This window comes from Dromaius novaehollandiae, chromosome 10, assembly GCF_036370855.1.
Source record: "Dromaius novaehollandiae isolate bDroNov1 chromosome 10, bDroNov1.hap1, whole genome shotgun sequence".
NCBI classification, from domain to species: domain Eukaryota; kingdom Metazoa; phylum Chordata; class Aves; order Casuariiformes; family Dromaiidae; genus Dromaius; species Dromaius novaehollandiae.
In genome coordinates, this window is record NC_088107.1 from 9,917,936 (window position 1) to 9,939,059 (window position 21,124).

The window sequence follows — 21,124 nt, forward strand, 5'->3', positions numbered from 1 at the left end:
CCCGAAAAGGCTGCTGGGGTAGGTGAGGGGTGTGAACAGCCGCTCTGGTTTCCACAGGATGTTAGGCCCTGGCGGATGGTCTTAAAAAAAAAAAAGCACTAATTATTTCACCACTATTAACAACCAAACATAGAAGTTCCCATCAAATCTGCTGCTGCAGTGCGTAACCATTCAGCAGAAACGGTAGTAGCTACTTCTTCTCCTCCGTGGGCTGACTTAAGTGCACTGTTGTGTTTTGAAGCCCATTCCCTGGATGTTTGTTCAGACTTGTCCTGCAATGGATGTCATTGCATAAGAGTTACGGGGAGCAGGGAGCGTGCCGAGTTTCTTTCATTCTTCTGGGGATCTGTGCGCCTGCCCTGGCTGTGCCAAGCCGCCTGTGTGTGCTGAGAGGAGGGTGCAGCTTTGCAAGCTGACCTACGGACTTCACTGGGGGGAAAAAAAAGAAACTGCTCTCTTCCCCCTCCTATTTCAAAGCAAATAACTTTATTTGTCTGATATCATCTTAAATAATTCCTTTCACAGAGTGCTAATGCTTATCTGAATTGGTGGATGATAGTAACTCAACATTTGAGGAAGCAAATAGGCCTGTGCTTTCCTCCTGCTGTACCTCCTTTAACGTTTGTAGTTTTCCTGTTTGAGTTCTGTCTCCTCTGTTTATCTAACGTTGAGCTGCCTCGGCCTGTTTTTTATAGAAAATACATCGTGTGACCTGGGATGATGGGACTGGCTGTTGTCTGATCTGTAAAATATTTGCTTAGGCCAAAAAAACTGTGGTTTGGGGGGTTTTTGTTCCTTGTACTACTGCATATCAAAGCTGATGACATACCAGTGGCGTAACTCCTTGATTTTATTACTGTCCAAATAGTTCCTTTAGCAGTGGAGGATTTCCTCTCCTATATATCCTGTAAGTATTTCTTAGTTACCTCTTAAAATAACTTTTGTTTTACAAGACTGCAAGTCAGACTAAAATAATTTTCCCTTCTACTGATCGTGAGTTGCTGGCAAAGGTGAAAAACTTTGTGTTAATTAAATTTTTGAAAGCGTTGTCTAAGAATGTAAGTTTACATTTCAACTTCTTGTTACTGTGGGGTCTCAGATGGCACGTACAAAACTCTATACAAAGAGCTTGAAAGAGATAGTGGCAAGTTATCAGAAGGAGTAACATTAACACAAACTACTGAAAAGTTGCCATGGGTACAGATAAAGGTAATCCCTGTTTCTGTGAAAGTGTGTCCTTTGGTAACAAATGTATTAATTGGTCTGATTTCTGAGAGAATTGTAAGCATACAAACTGCTGGCTCTGTTTTCTTGGCAGCTAATAGTTATGTGCCTATATTTGAATATCTTTTGAGTTAAGTACTGAATGTACTTTGACTCGTGTTCAAAATACTTGATTTAAGCTACAAAGGATAATATAGATATATATATATAAGTACCTGGAGCATGCTGAATTCAGTGGAAATTGTAGCATACAGGTTTTTTGTACAAGAGATATTTGATGTCAAGGGAAAATCTTTTGAAATGTCTGGATCCTTTCTCAAGGACTCTGACCAAAGAGGGTGATGTGTGACATCTATCATCAGAGTCCTCAGCTGTGTAGCTGTGCTGTATAAGATTCAATTCCCTGTCTTGGTCTGAAAAAATACCAACATGGCAACTGCTGTGAGTGATTGAGACCTGTTATGGATGTGCAGCTTTATAAGCCAGGAGATACTGTGGAACAAAGAAAAATTGGAGCTATTTTCTTAATAGTTTATTCTCTAGGTAGAAGGAAGCCGTTGAAATTTGACACGTGGATGAAGTTTAATTAGTTGTCATGGTAGCTAACTTTTGGGTGGTTTGAGATAGCTACTTGAACTTCTTGGGGGAGTGTGCTTCTGTGCCTGGTGCATCTGTGCTGCTGTCCAGGAAACTAAACCGTCCTCTCTGAAGACCTGATATTTGTCACATGCACCTTTTTGTTATTTCCAGATTCGATTATTGCGGTGCAGTAATACATCTTGGATTGAAAGCATCAAGAGAATTCTCAAAGTTCTTCAGGATTACTGAAATCTCGTCAGTCTGGTATGTTGCTCTCTCTAGATGTCTGGAATAGCAAGCTGAGGCCAAAGTCTTGTTCTTTGTATGCAAGGGCCTCCTTAGTTAAGGATACTGAAGTTCCTAGGACCTTGGCTTGCTATCAGCAACTTCATTCCTGGGAAGTAGTATGCTACCAAGAACTATGGAACTATATATTACAGGGGTTGTCTAGGAGACAGTTCTTGGTAGTGGTGTTTCTGTCAGGGCAATGAACTCGCACTCAAGAATCTTCAGTCAACATACACTCTGACCTTCTTTTCGTCTGGCTTATGCTGCCTGCAGAGTTCTGTAAATAAAATCAGGTTGGAAAGGGGCAGTTGGTAACTGACTTTGTAGTGACTACACATTGGTGTGTTGGAGACCGTATAAGAATATGAAAATAAATGTTTCTTCACACTGAGACTTTCCCCTGTCCTTGTGTAGACATGGTCCTCATGAAGATTCATGTTGTCTAGGTTTGATTGAAAATGGCTACTGACTTCTCAAAATTGTTTCTCAAATGACAAATTTCTGAAATTTCTACTTTAATGTACTTTTAAAATGTGTGTGTAGATATATACACACACACACAAATATCACTCTTAAACACCAAATTTGTAAGAACAATTGTTCTTACAAACAGATATTTCAACATCTGAGGGCATGAAAGGAATGAGAAGCTAAATATTGATTTTAAAGCTGTCTCTAATAATAAAAAAACAAGCTAAAACTGCACTTGTTTAAAGATAAACAAATTCAGCACATGCTGTAGGTGCTGACATAATTGGCAAACAGAGGGTGAAGTCCTTTCTCTACAAGTTCAGCATGTGTAAGCAGCAGTTCTCTTGCTTTGCCACTTAGTAACCTGTATAAAACCTCGAAGATGTAATGTATTTAAGACTGAAAAACAGGTGCAAATTGTGAAGAAAGCTTCTGTGATTCACACTGATCTGTTGGGAATTGGACAGTGAGTAACCATCTCTTCATCTAATCCCTGAACAACCAACACAAGTAGCTTTTGATTGCTACTATTCTGGTCTCTGTACTGGTGACTTAAAGATGAAAGGCTCTGTTCTTGATCTCTTGAGCTGTCAAGTCCTCCAAACTTACTGTCCTCTGTGTACATAAGATTACAGGACAAATGGGCTTTTAGCTGTTCTATGATTACAATAGTCAAATGAGAGTCAGGTGATTTCTCCTGTTGTTATTGTCCTCAGTGCAAAGTTCAGTGGCAGCAAACTGAATCTTTTTAACATTGCTGTCAGAGCTTCCCTTTTTAATGTTCTCACAGCTGTAAACTGCTATTTTAGTTTTTCCTGCATTACTGTGGGTATTGTAAGAGTAGCGAAGGCATAACTTGAGCCTGGACCTTAAAATGTTGACTCTCTTTTCTAGAAAATGTGTGTGCTTTCAGGAAAAATGTGACCTGGGTATGGAAACTGAGCTTATAAATCAGGGGTCTTAATGCTTAGTTTCACTAGGTCCCCTTCAGCATAGGATAGTGATTTGAGTAACCAGTTCATTTATCTGGATTTTTAACATCTAAATACAGGTGTGTTCAACCATGATTTTTGGTCCAGTGAGGTAGGGACAACTGTGAATCTAGTTTTGATCCCTGCTTCACAGATTTTGGGGATCTATGTACCTCTGTGAGGACAGCAAATTAATTCTGGGACATTTTTAGTAAGATAGCCTTTTTTTTTTTTTTTTTAATGAGATTAAGTGAGCAAATCTAGGTGGTCACACTGCTGGAACTGGGAGGATCTGCTTTGCCGTTCCCTTCATGCTGTGGGTAAGCCATTTTGCTGCTTATCAGAAGCTGGCCAAACTTCTGCCAGATCAGTGAGTCAGAGGCACATGGAAGGGTCTGATGAGCACCAGAGCTGGGGCAAGGGAGTGGGCCCAGCTGTACGACTGGGAGGGGAAAGATGGGGAGACAGAGGAATGAAGCTTCTCCCTTGTACTGATAAGGGGCTGTGAGTCGCCTGTGGAAAAGCAGCCTAAGTTAAGTGTGGGATGTTCTTTGATAAAATTTTCTCTCATTGCTGTTGCAGTTGACATGTGGCCTGGCTTCTGTGGCAGCATATAGAGCTGGAGAGTTTTAGGGTAGTGTTTTTTCCTTTTGTACATACCCAGACAACAAAACTGACTTGAGGGTTGTCATGCCTCTTCTAACACTGGGCAGTCCAACTGATAAGACTTGTGACCTCTGCTGTTGTTTTTATGGGCCTAAAGTTAATGTGTTCTAAATTGAAGCTTTCCAGATTGGTCACTGGGATACTTAGAGGATGCTTTGCTGGTGTGTTTTATTTGCTTGAACTGTGTTCTTTGTTTTGATTACTTAGATAGCATTTGGTCAGAAAGTGTCATGCAAGTGTGGCTTCGCAGTTGTCCTCAGGGCACCTGATTAACTCCTTGTAGTACTTTTGAAGTACCGACTCTTGCTAGGCACTGAATTCAGGAGCAAGGGTTCACATCTGAATCTTTCAGCTCATATTTTAGGGCCAGTGGGGAAAGTTATGTAAACCCTGTTAACTCCATTCTTGTAGTGCTCCATGCTTATTAACTCACGACTGTACCAGTTGCGGCTTTTCAGTTCTGTTTGGATTTATAGTGTGATAGATTGCTCTAAAATAGAAGGTAGCACAAAATGTGTTATGTGACTGTTTTAGAAAGAGGAATTAAAGGTTACACTTTCCGAAGGGTGGTTTTATGTTCTTTTTGATGTGTGTGTATCACAGCTCAAAGAAGTACCTAGCTATAAATACACTCTTGATATTGGGTGGTATTTGCAGTAAAACAGTAAGCTAAACTGTCTTGGACTTGATTAAGCTGCAATAGTAAAGTTAAAGGTCCATTTTGCAGTGTAAAAGTAGTAGAAGACAGGCTGCTCTAACGCTGCCTGGAGGAGAAGTGCTAAGACCTAGAACAAGGAGTAGCTTTTCCTCTCCTGTCCCCTTGCATAGCTTAAAAACAAAACCAGTTATGCTTAGTATTTGCAGTTATTTTAAACTATATACATGAAAATCTTTTGTATAAGATAGCTCTGTTGATCGGGTAAGTCTTGTGTAACGATTTTGCCCCTCTGGGTGCGAGGCAGAACAGCCTTGCTGCATTCTAGGTCTTTGTAGCGTTTCATATTTGGAATGGGGCAAGGCTTTTTGCAAATGGGTTGTCATACCTGCACTTGTGACGTATTTATTACTGCCTGTTTTGTTTTTACTCTTCTTGTACGTTCCAGGCTTTCATTTGATCGATGGGTAGGAAACTGCTTTAGTGTTTACATTAAAAAAAAACCCACAAAGGCTTTTAATATAAATGACAGGTTTTTGTATGGTGTGAGGGGAAAGTTTTGCCATGTGAAATGCTGTTGATTGAGAACTTTCAGTAACATCTGGCAGTCTTTCTTGGTCGGATGAAGCCCGAAGAAGCAGGAGCAGCCCTAGCGCAGACCCGGCGCCTTGTCGGGTGAAGACGGCCGCTTCCTGCCTCGCTCACTTTTCTGCTGACTCATCCTTTAAATTAGCAGAAGAGTTGGAAACTGGCAACTGCACGTATTTTTATTCTGGGTTACTAATTTGCATAGTGTGTCCAGCTTCCCAGGGTAACTTAAAGCACTCGTAAATACTAGATTGGGCTCAAAACCCGCATCTAATTTTATCCCGCCGCCGGAGCCGGCGGTTATGTAAGGCCATGTGGCAGGAGCCCTCGCAGCGCGCTTTGATCCCGGCGCGCTGTAATTTGCACCATCACGAGCCGATGGGGCTTTAAAATAGCGCTGCGGGAGCGGCGCGGCGTGGGCGGGCGGCTGCCCCCCGGCCGGCGCCCGCTGCGGGCGCGCTGCGCCGCGGCCGCGTCGCCGCCCGCGCCCCGCGTGGGGCTGCGCGCGTGGGGCCCGGGGCCGCCCGACCCCCCCCCCCGCCCGCGCGGCGCTTGTCACCGCTGCCGGCCGCGTCCTGCCCCTTTAAGAAACCAGCTCTCCCCGGGTGTTCGAACCGGCCCAGCCTAACCTGCTAGCAAGGAAAAGTTCTTTAAATAATGGATACGGGGCGCTGCCAATCGGAGAGCCGAGCCTGGCTCGGGGGGCGGAGCTTGCCCGCCTCGGCCAATGGCAGCGGGGAAGGCGGGGTTCGGCGTTCAGGCTAGGTTGCTCCGAAGTACAGCTTCAAGTGAAGTTAATCTGGGGTGAAGCAAACAGAAAATTGTGCAGATTTTGTTGGTAGGAATTTTCCGGTTCTAATCTTGTCGTGTTTCTTTATTTTGCCCTCTGAGGCACTTAAGTTCACGCGTGTGTGGCTTTTTCTGCGTTGTTTTGTTTTCTAATGATGGCAGAATATTAACATTTATGCAGGGAAGCAGAACAAAAGGGCTCTTTAGACAGGAAATAAGGTGTTGAGAGATTCAAACTTGACTGAGTTTCTTTTGTCATTTGCTAGCTTGCACCGATTTTTTTAATGGGGAAAGGTCAAGTTGTACCGCCTTACCTTAGGTAGAAATGTTAATTCTAAAATAAGGAAGATAATGCTGCTGTTTTAGAGTTGCACAGTGCTTACAGGAAGAGAGCTTGATTTTAACTCTAACTTCTCTGATTCTGATGAGATTTGAGCTAACTAATTATGACAGCTGCTATTGGATTATTCAGTGATAGCATTTGCTCCAAGTCATTTGTCTTCAATTGTCTGTTGCTTTATCACTGAAGACTGCTCTGATGTTTTCTGTATATTTGTTCTCGAGGAGATGTCTCATCTAGATCTTTAGCATTTAGAACGAAGATATATTTAAAAACTAAGGCATTGCAATTTTTCTCTTCCTCTTTAATCTGGTTTTCCAGAATATCTGGGACTGTCAGAGTTTATTACAGACACATACAGGAAAATTAAGTGTTATTGCCCTGTGTTGCAGCTACTACCCTTCCAGCCAAAAGGGAGGAGGGGAGATTTCCTTTGGAATTGGTCATAATCTCTCTTGAATCCTATATTGCCTGATGATAGTAAGTGTCATCTTTGAGTGAGGGTTATTTTCAGTTTCTGTACCAGATTTATCCTTTGTGGCCTTCACAGCACTATTTTTAGAGATACTTTTTTTTCCTCATCTTAAAGGTCTTCAGAAATAGGAAACGCATAGTTTACCGTGGGTGGTGTGGGAGGGGGATGAGAGGGAGGAGAGCAGGAAGTAGAGTCAGGAAGCTGGGGGTTTGTAGTGAGAATGAAGACTTTTTAACTGTCATCTGTTCTGTATCTCTGACAGGGATGTTAAATGAGGCCACGCACAGAACAATGCTTTCAGAATAGTGAATGTATTTTCTTGCTTCCCCGAATGTTTTCTGTTTTTATAAAAACACCGGTGCTTATACACACCTGCTCCTGGGAATTGGGAAGAAACACTCATGGCCCTAATACTTGTTGAATCTAGGTAATGAGTTTGATGGGATTTGTGTGATTAGTCAAGGTGATAGAAGAATGGATTTGGAAATTGAACAAGAATCTTGCAAGCGACAGTGGAAAGCATTTGCTTAAACCTGTGCTGAATGTAAGCAAAAATATGGTTATTAAAGTATACCTCGTACTTTCAGGTCTACACTGAACCATTGTGTTTGTTTCCAAAATAATTGGGTTTGAATTACTTTTATGTATGTCAAAGCATCTTGACACACTGGTACCTTGCTGTGCTCCAGTGGTTTACAGGTCGGTATAAATTCACTTCTGTGCATTTTCATCTATTTACAGCATTTCTTAATGTTGTATATTCTATTTTAACCCTGGAAATACTGCTTAAAAATGAGCAGTAAGTATACAAGATCTTTTATCCAAGAGGTGGGCCAGATCCCCTGCATAAGGAGAGACGCTTAAGAAAGGGATACGTTAGTGTTAAAATACCAGTTTTTGTTTCATTTCTTAACTGATGACTGGTGCTAGGCCTAGACCGAGAGGCTAGATCTCGTGTCTCAGGTAATAGCGAGATGATGATGATAGTTTATGCTTTCACTTCTGTAAATATAACATATATTATGAGTATGTGTATTAAACTCACTCAAGCAAACTTAAATGAACTTAAGCGGTTGTGTGATATTAAATACTATGCCTAGCCAAAAGCTGCTTTTGCTTAGAATGGGAAAAACTGAATACATCAGGCAACTTGATTCAGATTACTTGATGATCTCAGTAGCCTTTCTTCTACAACTCCTCCCCCAAACTTAGGGAATATGCATCATCTGGGGCCAGTTTTCCCAATTTATTCAACATAGAAGTGAACTGCTCAGCTCTCACCACATGTATACAGTTCTAATGCAGGCTGTTTGTAGAAAGCAAATCTGCCCTAAAGGATAAACATACCACTTTGCTGGCACAGCTGTACAACTTCTGTATTCGGGATACAGCCAGTGTTTCTTGCCTGCATTCAGAGCTGTCGCTGGCAGGACCTGTGTTGTCCCCACATGCCGATTGGTTGTTCCAGCGCTTCTAGTTCATAAAACCTTCTCTTGCACATGTTCCATCTGCAAATCTTAAACATTGTGAATGTGTTGTGTGCTGTGGGATTTATGTGTCTGCTTCTTGTGCCAGCATGGAATATACATCTCTGATGTGAATAAGAGATTCTTAAAGTGATTATAAACCTGCATGCGAAATGCAGGACCAAATTTTATCTCCTCTGTTAGTGAGGAAGGGGGGATCTGTGCCCTGCATTCCACCAACTGTTCTCTCCCACCAACTCTTCTCCCTCCAACCTGTCTGCTCATACTGTTCCGTAGTGTTGGGAAGTGGGTGGGCCTCCATTTGCCACGATGGTAACTCTGTGCTGGTTCTGTTTAAGATTACATAGGGAAGGCAATGCACCTCCCATGGGACGATCTTTGTAAAGTATGCCCATGGCCTTAGGGCGGGCAGCTGTCCAGTGATGGTGGTTTTGGATCCCTGCTTGCTTGTCAAGTCCCCTCTGCTCTCTCCCTGGGCCTCCCACAGCTCTTCCTGCAGAGTGTGTTGTATGAGCACTGGAGGCAAAGTCGACTAGGCTAGCTTAAATTATTTTAAATTAGTAGCTTGAGCCAACCTGGCTATCGCCCTCTCTCCCCCCTTTCCTCAGTGGTTTAGTGATCATTTATGGCAATTGCTGTGTGCCCAGGGCAGAGGGAATGGGGGAGGGGAGTAATGTCATCTTAGCTTCAGCTGTGCCCAAAAGGGGACATTGTCCACAGCTTTAGATGTGGGTTTGCCCCTGTTAACTAGCTTGATTGCAGCTTGTAGCAGAGACCTGGAGAAGTGGTGAGCTCCGTGGCTGTGCTCGTCACAGCTGTGCTCGTCACAGCTGTGCTCTTGGAAGATTGGTGGTGGAGGCACAGCCTCTTACTCAGATACAAGGACTCCTTATGGAGATAGTTGGCCTCCTGCGGTGTGGAGCTCAGTCCGGGTGGGGCAGATGATCTGGCCAGTGATGTTTACACAGTATTAAGGTTTTTGTGAAAATAAGCAGTTAATTAAATATGACCTACAAAGGAATAAAAATAGCTTGGGTCTGTGCTTGCTTTAAAATCTATGTAGCAGAGGCATGAAAGGTTTGGGTTTTTTAAACCTGCTTTTTTTTACCTTTAGAAATATCAGGAACATTAAGTCCTTCTTCCCTGTTCTTGTTGGATGTCTCAGATGTGTCATAAGCTTCTCAGCCCTTAATTGAAGGGGTGGGGTGGTATATTTTTAACAGATCCCTTCTTCCAACTGTGTTTATAGGGCTTTTGAGCTAAATGCAGATTAGCAAAAACAAAGGTTTGACAGTGTAAAAATCATTTCTCCTCAATTGAGTTTTGTTTGCTCATTTTCCAGTTGTTGAGAGGAACTCAGGTTTTGTTTATCTGAAAAGTAACTTTCTAGGCTATTAAATTATGCATTATGAGATAAACTGAGTTAAATCCTAACTTCATCCATCTTCTGCTCCATTTAGATCAACTTAGAACAATCTTTTGAGTATTAGTTAAACAAACGAAGTCTTGCATTTGAGTATTTCCTAAAAATAGCTCCTTTTTAAGCAGCTAGTAGCAGAACCTACTGCTCTTCCTTTAACTGAATGCTTCAGCAAGCTTGCAGAAGCTGAAATTCTGTCTCCACACTGTTCTCCATGCTCAGGACCACCCCTGTCCAGCCATTCTGCTCTGTCAGGCTGTATTTGTATCACAGCGCTCTAACCTTCAGGATACAGTATTTGTCAGTCTGAAGTGTAATAATCCTATGTAGTAATCCTATATCTGTAGAGCTAAACTATAAACAGTGCGGCTGACTTGGCAGGCCCTGACAACCACCTGAACAGTTTAACTAGCCCAGGGTTTAAGACAGCACTGCACTGGTGTGTCTTATGATTCACAGTGTTAGTGCATTTTTATCCATGTGATGAATTAGGAAAACAAGTATAAACTTCATAACCAAATTAGAGCAGGAGCTAATAGCAGTATTTTTGAGGACAGAAGTGAGATGCTTTCAGCTTGCTTAGATGTTCTATATTGGATGCATTTTTTTTTTTTTTTTTTTTTTCAAACAGTGACTTAACTTTTTGCCATTAGCTTGGACAAGGCAGAAGGCTAGACAGTTTTGTCTATACCATTGAATGTAAGCACAGAATTTGTCTGATGAAAGCCAAATACTACATGAGGAAGTCAATGATTTTCCACTGAATGCTTTAAATTCTTCCTGGAGGTGAGAGGCAAAAGGGAGAATCATTTATTCTACAGAAAAAAATGTAGAAATCTTGTAGTTGGATATAATTCAAGACTTTTTATACAAAAGGCTATCTTTCAATAAGATTGTCAGAAGAAAACATTTAACCAGCTGTTGGTCACGCTGTTTCTTGGGGAGGGGAGGGAGATGAGATTGGCCAAGAAGGATGAAATTGTCCACACTGTCTCCTAAACAAATGGAAGATATCTTTCTAAAATGCTCATATGGAATCAGGACTCTAATGCTTTTGTAACTTTATTATGTAGTAGAATATTTGCTGTGAGACAAAATGACCTTGTGTTGGAGTCTGCACCTTTGTCAAGGTAGTCTTAGGAGTATTTAAAAACTGAAAAATTGAGATTGTTCTGCCTACCTGGTTCATTTAAAATCAGCTAAGAAGCTTACAAGGTAGCTTTTGCTAGTGATGCATGAGGGTTTTATGTTGTTCTTAGTAGACTTGATCAGTATTAAGCTTTTTATGTTGGCGTTATGCCATTCAGGTATCATGTTAGTATGATACGCTGTTAGATATTGGTGTTAAGTCCTTGATAAAGTAATTTTGTAGATATTTATTTGAATTAGTTATCAACCAAGTGTTGTTGTCCTGCTCAAAAGTAGGTAGGAAAAGTAATTATTCTTGCAAGTTAGTAGTAGATTTGGTATCATAAAACACTAAATAATTGTGGCAATATGGAAGGACTTACCAGAAAGTTTTAGGGAAAAGACTTTAGGATTGCTCAATAGAACTGTTTTGAATGTCAGTGTATTTTCATGGGTTTTGTTTAAAGTATGCTGGGAGAGGAGGAAGAAGGCACTCTAACCTTGAAAACAATATTCAAGGTAAGTGTGTTATTAGCTAGTTACATAACTTTCAGTTGAGTGTAACAAATCATGCTGGGGCTAAGACTAATGTTGAGAGTAATGAATATCTGATCTCATAAATAATAAAATAAAAATGTGGACTGGCCAAGTAGTTGCATGTGGATATCTTGTTTTCCTAATAAGTCTAGTCAAACTTGACTTAGTGCTTTGATTTCAGTTTAACTTCTGTGTGTGACAGTGGAGTAATTGACTGACTTTTAAATGGTTTGTTTGAGTGTTTTTTTGTTTGCTTTAAACAAAAGTCTAATTTCACCCTCTGGTCATTTAACTCATTGTTATCTTCCTGCATTTGCTTTTCACTAATTTGGTGTCTATGAAACGTTTGAATCTTATTTTTTAAACTGACATGGCTGTTATCTATAGTCTGTCTTACTGCAACAGTTAGCTTGTTGTTCTGCAAAGTCATACTGTGACCCGTGGTCTAAGTTTATACTCAGTCATTCTGTACATAAATAAATCCCTGATTAGTTGTATCTGCTTATCCTTCTGTATGCTACCTCAGAGCCTCTATTGCACAATCAAAATGCTTGAAATATCAGTCTGTTCTGTTCTGCTGAAGAATATTTCTGTCCTTGCTGTAGCTCTGACACCTTAATTTCTCAAACTGTCAAGGCCTGAGATGAAGAATTTATTGAAGCTTCTTTGTGCGGCCTGATAGCTCTATCTCCTGAACTTAATCAGGATGGCACACACGATGTAAAATGCATGTTGCAGTGTTGTTGTGTTGTCTTAAGCAGTATCAATGTTAGTTGTTAAAATGGGGGGAAAGTGGATAAGTGCAAAAGGAAAGGGATATGAGTATTCTTCAACAGTGTGGTTTTTTTATATTTTGATTTTAAGCCTTCTCTAATGGAGTTTGAGATAGAAGAGATTTGTGGGAGACAATGCAGTAGCACATTGGGCTTTTATTTTTTGTAGCTGTGGCAAGGACGTTGTAGTTGTGGAATCCTCCTGACAGGATGCAGCAGCTTGGTGGTGCGTGTGAATGCATCTGTGGGCCAGGTTGAGGGGCACTGGTCTTCCTGATCTCCCTCTTATTTTTGCCCTTACGCTATTAAAAATGGAAATATATTGTGTCCTGTTTTTTCCATTCTTTCATGGCAGAAGTCCTGTTGGCCAGTGGTTGTGCATGGAAGGGAACAAGCGTCATGACAGAAATCTGCATCTTGCTAACGGTTGCCCAAAATGGGGTTTGATATCTTGTGAGCAGATTTTGTTATCACACATTAGAATGGGTAAAGAGGGAACAAGCTTTAATATGCCAAGTAAAATAATTGAAGTAAGATTTGTCGTCTTTTTTGTGGTTTTTCTACTTCTCCATTGTATCAAGAACTTTACTTTCTCTAGAAAGTGCTGTTGCCCTGTATTTTATTGATATCTTCTCTGGCTGAGTACAATTGCTATGGCAAGAGAATAAAGAGAAGGACAAGTCAAATGTACTTCAAGAATTTTTGTTCAGAATGCTTCTAAAAATGCAAATTTCTGAGCATGTGGCTTGAGGAGAAAGAGAATCACATAGCACTACTTAACAGCTCTGTCCTTTTGGATGCAATCCCTCCCTTAAAGCCATTTATGGCTGTATTTTTTTTCTGTGTAGAGTTGCAGTAAGAACTCTGTACAAAGGTACCATCGTAATAAATGGGGAGACAGTGGCATCCAGCCATGCTATTTTTAGGCTATTGTACTCTTAACTTGCTGATCTAAGTGTTCTGGACATTAAGCGGGGGAGACGTTGTACTAGAAATGCGTGCTCGCATAGTTGAGTCCTGTTTGAAAGCAGAATGAATAGCAAATTTGGTTGTTGGAAAGGCAGTTTACAGACTTGTACCTGAAGTGGGTATTAGTAGGTAAAAAGGATGCCATCCATGGTGATTAAAGTACAGTCTTTGCAATGCAGACTTTTACTTGAATGCTGGCAGTTAACTCTGGCTTTTGTCCTGCTCAGGTTGAGAAACTGAAATCTGTGCAGTCTGTTCTGTATGGATTTAGAAAGAAACATTAAAAATATGATCACGTCTGCTCCATGCTACCAGTGAGGAAACTTTGTTGAGGACAACAGGCATTTTCTTTTCCTCTGCTAGTTCTTAAGCTTTACCTAGATGGTGTAGTGACTTCTCCGTCTGAGCAAATGGTGTATTTTGGGGCACCTTCAGAAAGGAGGGTGCCTTACATGCTGTGAATTCATGACAATTCCTTAATCCCTTATCTATTAATCTGACACAATCTTGGATAGTTAAGGCTGATACAGGGCAACTCATATTTCACTTTCAGCTCTGGCCTCTTGCTGATGCATGCAGCTTGTATTTTTCCATTGCTTACACTGTTGATTGAGACTGTGTCTTAAAGTTCAATTCTGATACTAATGTGATAGTCCCATGTTTTTGCTGCAGAGCACTGCTACCTTGTTTGTACTGGCGCAAAACTTTGGAGCTGCACTATGAGCCAGATACAGGAACCGGTCCAGGCTTTTGAAGAACAAAGTCTTCAAGGTAGATCAGTTCCTGGCACCATACCACTGTGCCAGAATTATCTGAAGCTGACTTTATTTCCAAATTACTTGTATCATGAAACCATCACACTGGTTGCATATGCACTCTTCTGTTCACACGTTGCAGTGCTTGAAGTGGCATAAGACTCAGTTAAAAGGAAACTAAGGAAAAATGTAAGACTTCATGGCTAGTGACCAGTTACTTGGTATTTCCATATCTTTGGTGCAGCTTGACAGTTTCATAATTGATAGATAAATTTAACTTGCCCAGCAGGGTATTTGCTGATCAGCTGTGTACTGTCTTCTATGCTGTGTGCAAGGTGATCGGTTTTTATATTTAGTCATCCAGTAACTTGTTTGGACATTTAACATACCATTCAAACTGGCTTCTCCAGGAATTGCAATATTAAAAAAAAAAAAAAAAAATCAGAATAGCATTGAGGTTAAAGCAAAATAGCACCTTTTAGTCCACTAAATTGAGTGTGTTGCCAAAAAAAAAAAAAAATGCAGCTTTGCCTCTGGAAGCATCATACTTACATCTCTTCTGCTGAAAACTTGTCCCTAAATACCCTCTGTGTTTGGTCAGGCTTTAGCTTTAGGTTGAATTCTCCTTCAAACCACAGTAAGGTTGTTGTATAATTTTGAGCACTTAAATTAGATATAGTGCATAATTCTAAATAGAACAACACATCATGCATGATAATCATACTGTTTGTAGAAGTTATGTTGAATTCAAGAAGCCCTAACTAGAAAAGATGATGATACTTGTATTTTATTTATTAACATCTAGGAACCCTAATATTGCAGCAGGACCACCGTTAGCATCAGGGTTATGTAGAACTGCAACATTGTAAGCTAATTAAAATTCTACATGGTGCTATTTACAAACGCAATTTATAATGTGTTTTGTGCTTACTGTCAGTTCTCAGCAACAGGTGTTTCGTTAGCAAGAAACTGTCTATTTTGGGCATTTGTGTTAAAGCAGCTTTTATCTCTTTTAGGTTTGATATGTTTAAAATAGGTGAAACATGCTGTATTGAGAGAGGATTACTTACTGAAGCTCAGAAGAAATGATTACTGAATCTCTATCTGTTCTTTTTGTAATTATGTGTGTATAGCCATCTTGTAAATGCTTGAATCTTTTCTACAGATTATTTTTCAGCAGTTTACAAAGCCAAGCCTGTTTTTAAATACTGTATCAGAGGTAGTTTATGGAGTTGCACTGCTCTTACATACTTTAAACTTTAGTCTGGGATCTTAGAGGGATGCAGGGAATCTTAGAATCTTCAGATTCTAATTTTAAGCATCCTCTGATTTCTGAAACAGCTGGCTTAAAATATGATGCCAAAGAAAGCAGAATGTAACCTTGGATTGTCTGTTTCAGAGCAGCATCCTTATCTTTTATAAAGCACTTTAAAATAAGTCATTTCTATACTCTGCCTGTCAGATTTCAAATAAATTTTAAATTTACAGAGCTATGACAGAAATAGCAGGAGTCCTCAAGTTACTCTCTGTGTCTTTGGCTTTAGGCATCTCAGTACCAAGGTACAGCTAGGAGATAGCACTCTCTACAGTTTGTGCTAGGAAAGAAAAGGGTTCATCAGGCAGTATCCATAACTGATGCAGCTTGGCACCAGTTCAGCTATACATGATGGAAACTGTGGTTTGTGCCAGTTGAGGTAGTAGACTGCTGACAAGTAATTGCTGAGATGATTTGATTTTTTTTTAATGGGTATAGTGCCTGAATTGTTATGCCTTTTGAGCAGAGAAGCTTGAACATGACTATCTCAAAGCATGCTCTTTTATTAATAATACCATCTTCTACCAAAAACATAACTTCATGTAAGATTTCTGTTGCAATTTTATCAGAGACAGCAGTCTTCCAAAAATAGACCTACAGAGCCTGTCTACCTCTAGTCTTAAATCTAGATAGTTAAGCCTACCCAGAACATCTGAATAAGTAAAACTTGTGTTTAGGGGAAAAAACTTGGTCTCTTCTCTGGCTTGTGCACTGACGTACAGTGCCTTGGGTAGGACAGCATGGTCCCTGGGGTGGCTGGCCGGTGTCCCCTCTGCAGGCCTTGGAGGTGCTCTTGGACTTCTTTCACCAGGAGGCTCCCAGAGATTCTAATACAAGAACTGTTCCCAGAAATGTGTGGCATGCTCCTTTTGATGCTCATTTTCCTTGCTTTATAACTGGCTCAGAAATGGTCTTTACCGTGTACAGGACAACTGTGGCTACTGTGTTCTCAGCACTTCTAGTGTTTAACTGGTTATCTTTATTGAAGGTCCCTGTTGTGTCTTACTGTAAACAAGCATGTCCAGCTGCAAGGATTATTTGCCATTTTTCTTTTGAACCCAAGAAGTGATTTTTGATATGTGGGTTTTGCTTTGTTTTATTTTTTTTAATTGCCTTTTGGAGAGGTCAACCTGAATGCAGCTTTGTCAGCTTAGAATTTCTGATAATCATAGCTGAAGAGACCAGAGACGTAGAATATGCTACTGGTGCCCTTTCTGAAAGCCTCTAGGTAGTTCCTTGGGCTGGAGTTTCCTGGACTAACTGGGGTTGCCTACAGATGTGTTGGGCTGCTGGAGAGTAAGAGGTAAATAGGCTGTTCGATTTTCTCAGTCAGAGAGAAACTGCTGTTTCTTTGAATTTCAGAACTGGGATACTGTTATATCGAAGGGCCTGGTTCTAGTGGTGCTGCAGTGTTAAAGTCCAAATCTACTAGAAATGATAAAACCTTGGCATCCTGATTTGTATTTTGCTGCTTTAAACCGAATGTGGACTACATCATAAATAGGGGGAAAAATCTTGAAGGTTATGTATCGCTGCATTTGGTGGTTTAGGTGATGAAGAAGTTGCCAGGTGCTACAGTACAAAGCAGTGATCGTTCCCCCCCACCACACACGCACTGCTATTGAAAGCTAATTCCTCTGTATGGCAGTTTTCTGGAGTTCTGACACTTCCATGAAACTTTTTTTTTCCCCCCTGTACTCTGTCTGAAATCTGATGTAAACAAAATGCAGTTTGTCTTCTTAGTCATTAAAATGTACCTGTTATAATGCTCGTTGTTTTTAGGATTGACTTTTCAGTCAAGTAGTGAACTTCCTGGAATCAGCTCTTGATTTGGTGTGGTGAAGGTACTAAAAACTTTGGAAACTAAATAACAAAAGCTTGCTTTTTTTTTCTGTTTTGCTTGCAATGACCACTCAGAAATCTATGAACAGCAATTAGATGCATGAGATGAATGAGAGTTTCTAAAGTGTCTTCTTTTACAGCAGTTACTCTTTGATTTCTTGAAGCTGTTCTAGAAAGTAATGTGTACTTTGCAAAGGTTGAGCGTGGCCACAAGTAGTAATTACTGTTTCAAAGTAACATCTATTAATAGTGTAGTGTATGGAGACATGCGTAGAAAGCTGAATCCTTATTATCAGTGATCTTTTTGATGTCAGTATAGAATCTGCGCATCTTTACTCTTGCTTAGTAAGAGTGGAGAGGCTGTAGTGAAATGCCTTCTTGTTCCTCACATAACCTTGAGTACAACAGCAGACAGCTGTAGTTAACAATATAAATGCTTTAACAGTAGAGGCTTTGTCTATACCAAGTGTTCCTGGGCTGTACAATGATGTAATACTGTTACTATGATATTCTGGCTCGGATCGGTTATGAAAGTTGCTGATGTTCCTTTCCTCCTTAAGACCTGTGTTGTGTCTTTTCTGCCCATCTTCCCTTTCTGAGGTTGCACTTTCTCTCATACTTGTTGCGGCTCTGTTTTCCCCAGTTTAATTCTGAACCATGTGAGTAAACAATCTCCAGTCTTAAATCTGTTGCAGGATTCAAAACTGTACAGGGACGGTAGCTTTCTTGAGGGTCCGGATTTGTTTCCTATACATTAAAAAATTCTTGTGCTGAGAGATCTAAACTTGCTGACTAATTGAAGTTAGAAGTGGAGAAAAGGCTTCCTATAACTTTTTCCATCTTTTGTAAAGTTTCGGTTAGGAGTATGTAATATAAGTGCATGTTCTTGTTTTTAGCCTAAAATAAGTCTATGCATGAAACACAGAAATCAAAAGCTGTTCAACAGGAATAGACTGGAACATAAGTAGATATTACATGACTTGTCAAGTGAGTTGAGAAAACATGTTATGTAAGTCTTTGGTCACTGGTTTGAATATTATATTTTCGATATTAAGGCATTATATAAAGTCTGTGTGGTTCAAATGGCAATTTAAAACTTTATTTAGTTGTCAGCAGGAAGAAAACCTGGAGCCTACTGGAATAAACTGAAGGCTTTAAAATGCACAGATTCTGCTGGTGCTGAGGAAGTTGGATAACTCCTGTTTTGAAAAATGCAGCAGCTGTGTGTTCTGCTGCTACATGAACAAAGAGGTCACTGCCCTTGCAGATCTGCTTGCAGAGTTGGTCCTTAACCATAATCAGTGTGTGTGGGTTTTGTGTGTGGTGTGGTGGTTTCTTCTTCTTTTAACCCAAAACAGTCTCATGAAGCCAGGTCAGAGTGTAATGACATGTGTAGTTGTGCTGGCAAATCTGAACCAGTTGTAATGTTTTAGCCAGGGTGAGCTGCAGATGAAATGACATTTCTGACTGCAACCAGAAAACTAGGCTGAACTGCAATGACTGAGGCCCCTATTCAAATCTGCCAGTTCTTTTTGGCTCCCTAGCAAGTTGCTGAGACATGCTAATGCCTTAAAACAGCTACAAACGATTGCTCGGGGAATGTAAATTGGAGTCTTTTGGGAGAGAATGGTGGAGCAAAAAGAAAACAAGGCTGTTCTGTAATCTGCTATTAGTTTGTGCTTCTAGTGCTTTTATACCCTCAGTAGTGCCCTGCTTTCCGTAGGGTGCCTCAGCATTTATGTTCCCTGTTTCTGTAGGTTCTGCTGTGAAGCGATATCCTCTGACACAGCACTTCCGAAACTTCTGCAGCAAGATTCAACAAAGCTCTTTTCTTGGAGGCCTTTATTTGCCATTTGTTTTGATAAGCCTGTAGAAGGGTGCGTTTCCTATGAATTGCTTTTTGTACTACCATGCCTTTTCACACAGTGATACAAGTGGTATCAGACATTTGTACCAATAGATGCTGTAAATTGAAACATGTTTTTGTCTACATGACTTCATATCTTGCTCTTACTTGGGCCTGGAGTGGAGCTTTATATGTTTGAGAAGCACAAATTACCATTTTGCAGTTTCTTTCCTTGCCTCATTAGCAAGAGTAGAAGATGACTATTAGCGCTGATGCTATTTAAATCAGTGCCTAACTTCTTCATTATAAAGGTGATTATAATTGAGGATGGAGTAGTTTAGTTACTTATTTTAAAAATGAATTCATCTTTTAAGTGATTTGAGGTGAGTGTCAGTTGAAATCTGTCAGTGCTTTGGTCCATCTTCCTTGACAGTGAAGAGAGTATCTTAAACTAAATAGTCTGCTTTCTCTTTGAGAAGCATTTTTAAAGCTGGCATCAGTGTGGTGCACGCTATGTTTAGCTGATACTGCAGCTGAAGCAGCAGAGTGCTATTTGGGTGGTCTCTTCAGCTTCAGAATTAGCATTTGGGAGGGATCTGTCTCATACCAGTGATGAATTTTGGGAGTGTTTGCAGAACACAAAATTACATGTGTTGTTGAATGCTGAAGCTGAGATAGCTGCTGTGAGGATGTGCTTGCTTTCCCTATCACAACTTAAAATGCTGGTAAGATGATAGCAGTTGTCTGTGCTACACACCTACTTTTTCTTAGTGGTGTCAGTCTCTAATAAGACACCATAAACTGTGATGGAACCCACTTTAGAGTGGGATTAGAGTAGATGTCGTATGAATGGATATCCGAGAATGAAATGGAAGTATGAGGAGAATCAGAATGTAGGAGACCTCTTTCTTTGTGGAAGACAAATGAAGAGAAAGTTGACTTCTGTGTGGGATTTTTTTTGATAGAGATTATTCCTAAACCATGTATGTTTAATCCTACTAAATGCTGCTCCCTTGATCTTACTGATTAACATTTGAAGCCTATAAAGCTAAAAGTATTGGTTATTTGAAACTAGTAGCATATAAACATTTTAATTAATGCAATATTGTGGTGTCTGCTCTATGGGGAAAGGATTTACACAAGGATTTTGTTACTTGCTTTGCAGGGTGTTGGAAGAGACAGTTCTCGTTCCAGAGAACCTGATGTCTAGAAATCTACCCTGTTTTAACATTTCCACAATGTCAGCTCTTTGTAATTTTATAATTAGGAGTGTCCTTTATATGATTCTTTGAGTGTTGCCAGGTACACAGAAAAATTCACTCTCTGAGCATGGTGCATCAGTGCAGGGGAAGTAGTTGGACCTGTAGCAGCAGTATAATATACGTTGCATGTGAGATTTTGGTGCATCAGGCCTTACAGATGCACAAAGGCATCTGTGTGTAACAGCAAGAAAAATGGATAGACTATAAATACCTTTGAGTTGGCAGAAGAAGGATTGAGCATAGTAGCACACAGCTCTGCAGGCTTCTGGTGGCAATAATGATTTTTTGAACTGATTGAGTAGTCATAAAACATGGAGATAATTTCTGCTTAAGATCAGCAATTTGTTTCAGGTATTACAAAAAAAGGCCATTTCTTCCCCAGGCTTCAAAAAGCGGATGTTGTGGCATTGTGTTGGGGCAGGGGGAGTTGTTTAATGTTCTTGTCCTTTCCTCCGTTGCTCTTCCCTCTCAACAGTGCTCGTACAACTGGTTATACAGCTATACTATAAAGCAAACAAGGGAACGTGCCTAAAATACTGTAAAGGTTTTTGGATTTTTTTTGTCTTTAAGCTGAATCAGGTCTGTGATCAGACTTAACAGGATGACCCTGTAAATGTTGCATAAGTACAGTTGGGGGTGCCAGGCCAGGTCGGGTGGGAGACTGCAGGCCTAGAAATATTTCCAGCAGCTTTAAAAGCTTCATGTTTGTTTTGTGGCACTTCAGACTGAGCATGACATGTTTCT

The 21,124-nt window shown here is 40.4% G+C and overlaps 1 protein-coding gene across 5 annotated transcripts in view; it reads left to right on the top strand.

The window, feature by feature from the left end:
- ZFAND6 (zinc finger AN1-type containing 6) overlaps positions 1 to 21,124 on the top strand; it is a 40,873-nt gene that overhangs the window by 733 nt on the left and 19,016 nt on the right. For 2 of the 5 annotated variants that reach the window (XM_064517257.1, XM_064517255.1), the window contains exon 2: positions 1,975 to 2,067. The exons of 1 other annotated variant lie outside the window; for it this stretch is intronic. The gene's annotated coding sequence lies outside the window, so the exon portion shown is untranslated. Of the gene's footprint in view, positions 1 to 868; positions 908 to 1,974; positions 2,068 to 6,177; positions 6,281 to 21,124 lie in introns of those variants that run through there. 2 more of the 5 variants (XM_064517256.1, XM_026121300.2) reach the window with 2 other exon arrangements.